Here is a 7,427-nt window from a genome sequence, read left to right as displayed (position 1 = left end):
TCATCTCTTTTCCTGTCAACCTTTGGCTTCCTTCATATGACTCAATTCTTCTTCTGCCTCGCACTCACAAAGAACATTTGTCACTGAATTTAAACTAAGGGGCCTATCTAGTGAGTTTCCCCTCAAAATCCCTCAAAGTGGTCATGTCTATAGAGACTTGTTTCCAGTGGGGCCACACTCAGGCTTCAGTTGGCATGTGGGCTGGGTGGCTGGTGCAGCAGTATAGAATGTTTCCTAACATTTCTTAATCACCACTCTCCTGTGTCTGCTGCAGTGCATTCATTGATCTTTCTAGACTGATGGTGGACTTTACAGAGAGAGAGAGAGGAGAAAAGCATGGGGAACATGTATGTCTGTGTGTGTCTATGCATCCCCCCACAAATAATATTTACATATGAGACAAGGCTGGCTCTGACTGGTCATTTGTACCTTTATAGAAGTGTTATGGCCTAATGGGTCTGAGCTGGTGTGCTCACAGCTTTCTGTCACCAGACCCACATATAAGCTCCACATAAGCCCTGGGTCTATTAGTTTGCTTTATTATCAGTAATCGATCACTACCTTCTATGTACCATTTTATTGTACTGTTCATTCAACCCAGCCACTATTTCTAAAATGTAAGATTAAAGGATAGAGTTGTCCCTCATGCAGATCTGAAACTTAGTCTAATATGATTTGCTGTCTGGTGGGCATTTCATAATTCCCACTGCCATTCCTCCACATATTTCTGGAAGATTTAGAAAGCTACTTTAACATGGCTGGATTGACATGACTCTTTCCCACAGGAAAAACCTAGAGAGGCTTCAGTAGATTACCTGCCTGGAGAGGACATTGAGCTTCTTGGTGACATGCTTCTTCAAATGCCACCATAGTCTGGGCACTCTGCTGCTCTACCTCTGTGGCAGGTCTTACAGCTTACAACTCTTGCAGTCTGGAGTGGTGCCCACCTGCTTACTGCTTCTGGGCTAATTGTCCTCCTTCTCACTTTTTACCATCTCTGTATTTGAGTTGACATTTGTTTTAATATCACCCTTCCAAGGGACCTAGAGGCAATTTCCTGAACACCATCCCCAGTTTAATACTATACTATCCTCATACAGATGTCCAGTTCATGGAAGACATCCTTCCTGGAGGCCCAGAACTGCTTCTACACAGTTCCCTGGATGGTCCTCACATGATGGATGTACTAGAATAGGTGGTTCTGCTGAGTCATGATCCTATGTGTGTTTTGCAGAAGTTACTTCAGGACATGGGAAAGCACTTGGTCACCAGGTTGATAAGGTAGCTGCCACACAGGAAGCAGGATATATAGGTACTTATGTCCCAAAGCTTAGTCTTTCTGTTTACATCTTTGTCTTCTCTCATGGACATATTAGAGCTCTTCCATACCCCATAGCATGGCAAGGCCAAGCCACCAAACATGAGCAGAACTGTTTTTCCTCTGAACCCTGGCTGGTTTCTATACTGTTCTTCTTCCCTTTGCTTCTTTTCATTGAGAATGCAAACCTAGAGTCCTGATTACACTGTGAGGCTTGCATGCTGGGTGACTAGAAGAGACACATGTGGAGAAGTCCCATGAAAGGCATTGCTTTTTCTAGTCCCCCCAAGTTAAGGAGAAGATACCATTGTCCTATTAATATGTCATCAATGAAGGTCAAAGCATTGTTTATCCTTTGATATAAGTAAGTGTAGATGTTAGTGTAAATGTCCAGAGGAACAGGCCCAAGATTGCTATGGAGTTTGGGGTTTTCAATAGAATAGGATTGTTACAAGAATTTGTAAAGAAAGGATATGTTTTCTCTATAGGAAACTTCTCCAGTATGGTAATGCTTTCGTTTTGAATGTTCAAAGTTTTGAGATGGGCTACCGAGGGTGAAAGGCACTTTTTCCATTCAGATCTCAGCTGTTGAGCTTACAAACAGTACTGGGTTGGGCACTATGTGATTTGTGTTCCTGGCTGGTCAAGCCATCCAGAGAATGGCATTGGAAGATGACCTCTCTGGTGCTTCCTATCTTTGATGCAGCAACATTCTTTGACAGAGCACTACCTTCCCTGGATCCAGTTACTGGTTGTAAAGAAGGCTTGGGTTTCTGGCTAGTTATGATAGCACTGGTGGGACTTTGATAGCCAACTTTGGGACCTCTGTAGCCTCTTGTCCTAGGCTAAATATGATTTTAGTGGACTTTGTTGGGATCTGTCAGAGAACAAGATCACATTTCCAGCAGTGAGAAAGTAAATTCAGAATCCAGGAAGGGAGAGAGGTAGCTTGTAATAATAGTTTCTTACTCCTGTACTTGGATTTCCATTTCACAAAATGTATACACTAGTCAGTGGGGCTCTCTGTCTCCCAAAGTCTTTGACTTATACATTGTGACCCTCAATTTACAGACGGGGGAGCAAGAGACTTGTCACCTGATCTGAATCACTGGCTAATAGGACTTGTATTCTGGCCTCACTTCTATCATTCATGTTCAATGGAAGCAGTAGGGGAAATGAAGGGGACCATCACAGCTTACTCTGTGCTACACAGTGAAGTGGTAGGGCAGAAAGATTTACTTACTGTTGACAACCTCATCTATCATAACTAGAAGACTTGAGACTTGAAACAAACAGATAAATGAATATGAGCCTCAGCTCTAGGAATGACATTTCAGATTGATACTTGAATCTTCACATGGTCTCCATCATAATCTGTGAAAATGGGAGATGGTGTAAGAGTTGGGCTCTGCTGCCCAGGGACACAAGCCTGCTTGCCTGCCTTTTGCTTCCATCAATGTAGCTTACTTGGTGATGCCCACACAGTTAGGTTTCTCTTAGGCTCCAATAAAAAAGTGGCTCCTTGATCCAGATACTGGGATGTTCCATCCACTTCTCTCTCTATCTGGTTCTTTATAGTAAAAGAGTTGTGGCCATGATCTGGACCTGGTTTTCTCATTTTTATTTGAACCACTGGTTTATTCTTGAAGGCAATAAGAAATGGAGTCTCAAACTAAGTGTAGTACAGTGTATGTACAGTGGTATATACCTGCTGTACCAGAACCCGAGAAGTTGGAAGATGGAGAGTTGAAAGCCCACCTGAGCCATAGAGTATGCCTTTGTTCCAAAACTAACCAAAACACACAAAACGGGAATTGCAATAAAGCCAAATTAAAGATTGACTAAAATTAGAAGTTAATAATTGGAGAACATGCAGCTGTGATTTTGGAGACATGAAATGAATGTTGGTGAATACCAGAAGAAAAAGCATCCATTCTGAGCACATGCTACAGGTATGGAAAGACGGTAGGTGTTTCATGCCTGCTAGCTGTAGAGGAAACAACCTTTATTTCCTGCTGTTTTACCTCTTGCTCTTGTTCTACACTCTCTTAGGTGGAGATATCATGTTCCATGCAGCCATCCAGGACTTAGGATCCAACATGGCATTGGGGTGTGTGAATACTACTCAGGCAGATGAAATGCAGAGGTACTAGGTTATATTCCATCCTCACCTCTAATGGGGTGCAGGGGTGGCAGAATGCAGCCTAAGATGGGGGCCTCAGCCCAAGTGAGAAATGACATAGGCTGGGGCCAAATCTGGGGTTCTCTAACTCATGAGCATCCAGGCATTTCCAGGGACCCCAAAGAGTCAGGAACACCGGCCATGAGCTTGTAATTAGCCCAGGGCTGGGGTTGGGTAAATCCTGCTCAGTTCAGGGGTGGGTGTCCTAAGTGCAGAGGGACCTAAGTGGTGTGGCACTGTATGACAAAGACGTCCCCCCCTCACAGCAGTTCTTAATGAGAGAGACCATGCTTAGTTGTTTAAACTGTTTATTGGTAATGGAAAATGAATGTATACAACTTACTCAGGGAGAACCAAAGATTAAATACCTTTTGCAGGAAGGAATGTCTGGGAAGGGAAGCTTATTAGCTAAACCCTCAGGGCTGGCTCATCTAGATACCTTATTAGCATGGAGAACTGTGTGCTCTGTATTACATACCTAGTTGCCACAATCCTCATGTGGGGTGTCATGGTCATGTGCTCCCGGATAGAAATCAGGTTTGAAGTATATAAATTGCCTATCACTCTCAGATATGAGAATTTCAGGTGGTTCTGAATCTACTCAACTCACTTGTTGATCTCAGTTATATGTGAAGAGCCTGCACAGTGCAGCTAGCATCCTGCCCAACATGGAATCCCAGACAGGCATGCAAGTCTTCTTAAAGCCAAGATTTTGGATTTCTGTTCCACAGAATAGGGTTCGTGAAAGCTGTCAAAAATAAGACATACCTCTAAAGACACCAAGTGATATTTAGAAGGTGGCAAGAGGATAAAACTGACCCCTATTCATGGAAATGATTCTGGCCCACAGGCTTCTGAATAGGTTTGGCATAGACAAGGTCCATGAAAGCCAAGTGGAGGTGACTGGAGATGAACACATTGCAGAAAGCATTGATGGACAGCCTGGTACCTTCACTTGCTATTTGGATGCAGGTCTTTCCTAAACTGCAACTGATAATAAAGTTTTTGGGGCCCTAAAGGGAGCTGTGGATGGAGGCTTGTGTATACCTTATAGTACCAAATGATTCCCTGGTTATGATTCTGAAAGCAGAAGCTCAGTGCTGAGGTACATTGGCAGCCCATCATGGGTCAAAATGTTGCAGACTACATGCGCTACCTAATGGAGGAAGATGAAGAAATGTAGAAGAAACAGTCCTCTCAGTACACCAAGAACAATGTGACTCCAGACATGATGATGGAGAAGTATAAGAAAGCTCATGCTGCTGTCTGAGAGAATCTAGTCTGTGAGAAGAAGCCCAAGAGGGAAGTGAAGTAGAAGAGATAGAAATGTCCCAAAATATCTCTTGCTCAGAAGAAAGATCCAGTTGCTCAAAAGATGGCAGGCTTCCTCCGAGCTCAGAAACAGACTGCTGAAAGCTAAAGCTATTTTCTATGAAGTGATTTTTATAAAGACAATGAATGAATAAATGTATTGTATTGACCAAGCAGGGGAAGAAATTGCACAAAGAAAGCTCAGGAGGTCTTGCTTTTTTTTTTCTTTGTCTAGACCTGTGACCAGATCAAATGCCTTAGGTTTGTTTCCCTTGACAAAGGGCTGTCCTCCTCCAAGCTATACCTCCCTTGCCTTAATTTCTACACTCCTCTTGCCTCATTTCTTCTCCCCCTACTTCTCCACTTCCCTTAGAATCTGTTTGTGGTTGACTCTTTGCACATGATGCCTACCCAAAGTTCTTTGGAAGTAGTTTCTATCCTGTGAGCTGCTTTCATACTACCCAAAATGACAGAGAAAACATATTACAGCAAAAAATAAAAAAGCAAGAAAGCAAGAATTGTGCCTCTTTTACAGCAGCCAGGGCAAGGAAGTTCTGCACTGTGCTCTGGGGATGAATGGGCCAAGAACATTTGGCTCATGTATGTGTGACTTTAAAGTGGTATTTAATTAAAAAGTTGTAAGCTCATGAAACAAAGGGTTTTGTTGGGCTCTCCCTTGTACAGTTCCAGTTTCTAGGAAATAATAATGTGTGATTTATGGGCTTCCTTTCCACAGAAGTATGAAAGTTATATGTAGTTCGTGTTTGAATGAGAAAGAAAAATCCCCTATGGGAGCTCATTATCTGTCTGGTTAACAAACGACAAAGGACAAATCTGGGAACATCTTTCTTGGCCAGCTAATATTTATGACACACCCTGTTAGTAGAACATTATTCTCGGGACAGGCTCTGGAGTTTATTATTGTTATTATTTTTTGTCTTCTCATTCTTCATGTATGCATCATTTTTTTAAAAAGAGTGTTGGGCCAGATGTATGCTTTTTTCCGTTCGGGTCACTGGTGGAAAAGAAACCCTATAAAACCATGAATGCTTCTTTGTGCAGCAGATAGTGTTTAGCCCAGAAACCCACAACTAGTCAAAGTACAGAGAATATGCCTCAGTGGAGTATTTCTATTACTTATACTCTAAGGCCCAGGGACCATCATGGAAGAGGGAGAACGACTCTAAGAGCCAGAGACAGGAAGGACTCAATGTCTGCAGGAATCAAGATGGCTGTCATACTCACAAAGTCACAGCCACTAGGGTTGCCCACACATGGTCAAGCCATTTTGTATTCTAGCCCCTACTCCCAGGTGGGGCTGCTGGACAGCCTCTCTTTCCTTTAAAAAAATGGAACCTGGCATGTTCCATTGTGTGGCTCCATACCTATGAGTTATGAGAAGTAAAAATTGTACCTAAGAGGTTATTACAAACAAAAAGAGAAGACATGAAGTTTTGGAATGGTAGGGAGATGGGGGTAGACCTAGGAGGGCTTAAGGTAAGGAGAAAAGGATAACAATATTGTATAAAATTATTAAAAATCATTTAAAATACTATATATATATATATATATAATCAGTTTGCCTGCCTGTCTATCTAATCTAATCTAATCTATCTATATCTATCTATCTATCTATCTATCTATCATCTATCTGTCTGTCTAATTTCTCATCTAGGCATGGAGTCTAGAGCCTTATTTATGTTAAGTATTTGCTCTGTCATTGAGAAAATCTCTAACTCCCAGACCATTTTGAAGAAAAAGGATAGTGTTGGAATGGGAAGTGCCCCAAATAGTCTCATGTGACTGAATACTTGACTATATCTGGTGGTCTTGTGTGAAAGTGACCTTGAACCTTTACAAGATAGGTTTTCTCTGAAAGAAATAAGTCACTGGGACTTTAGGTTTAGCCTAGACCACTCTAACCTAGATTATATTCTTCTTCCTGACCACTAATCCAATGTGACCAAACCGACTCTGGTTTCTGCCATTGTATCTTTCCCATAATGCCCTTTCCTCCATGAGGACTATATTTCTTTTAATTAAGGGCCAATATGACTCCCCTCCCCATTAAGTTGCTTCATGTGAAGTATTTCATTATAAAGGGAAAGGTGACTAATTGAAGCTGTCATGTGGCTTTTCTGTTCACGAACTTGATATGAAGTCAAAGAGCTTATTCTAAGATATGCTGTAGTTGTGGGTAGAGACTGTTTTTGAGACTCTGAGCTCAACCAAGAGTCACTTCTTACTCATCCACTCACGTTTTACCATTGTGGTTATGTTTAGTTTTCTGGTTGGTATATGAGGTCTGTGTGTCCCAGAGCTACAGACCCACTGAGAACAGAGAAAACACATTTCACACCTTAATTGTCTCCCATATGTCTAAATCAGACATTGGCATCTAACATGCATTCTGGGTATTAGAGAGAAAGATAGAGAGGAAGGAACAATTATGCCCACACTGTCTAGAAGGAAAGAGAAATCAGTCAGAAGAATGAGTTTCCCTTTGACTGAGGCTTGACACAATCCTTTGTGATTGACTGGGATCCAGGCTTTGCCACCCTTGGTTCCTCTACATGTAACCTGCAGATAATAGTCCATCAATGAGAAAAGCCCCAC

General features: G+C 42.1%; 1 pseudogene across 1 annotated transcript; it reads left to right on the top strand.

Moving 5' to 3' along the window:
• Window positions 1–4,327: 4,327 nt before the first annotated feature.
• LOC308428313 (large ribosomal subunit protein uL18-like) lies at window positions 4,328–4,920 on the top strand (annotated as a pseudogene). Its single transcript has one exon. The product of its transcript is annotated as a large ribosomal subunit protein uL18-like (transcript).
• Window positions 4,921–7,427: the final 2,507 nt, after the last annotated feature.

Source organism: Micromys minutus, assembly GCF_963924665.1.
Source record: "Micromys minutus genome assembly, chromosome: 12".
NCBI classification, from domain to species: Eukaryota; Metazoa; Chordata; class Mammalia; order Rodentia; family Muridae; genus Micromys; species Micromys minutus.
Note: the sequence above shows the minus strand (reverse complement) of the source record. Positions and strands in the feature narration are given on the sequence as shown.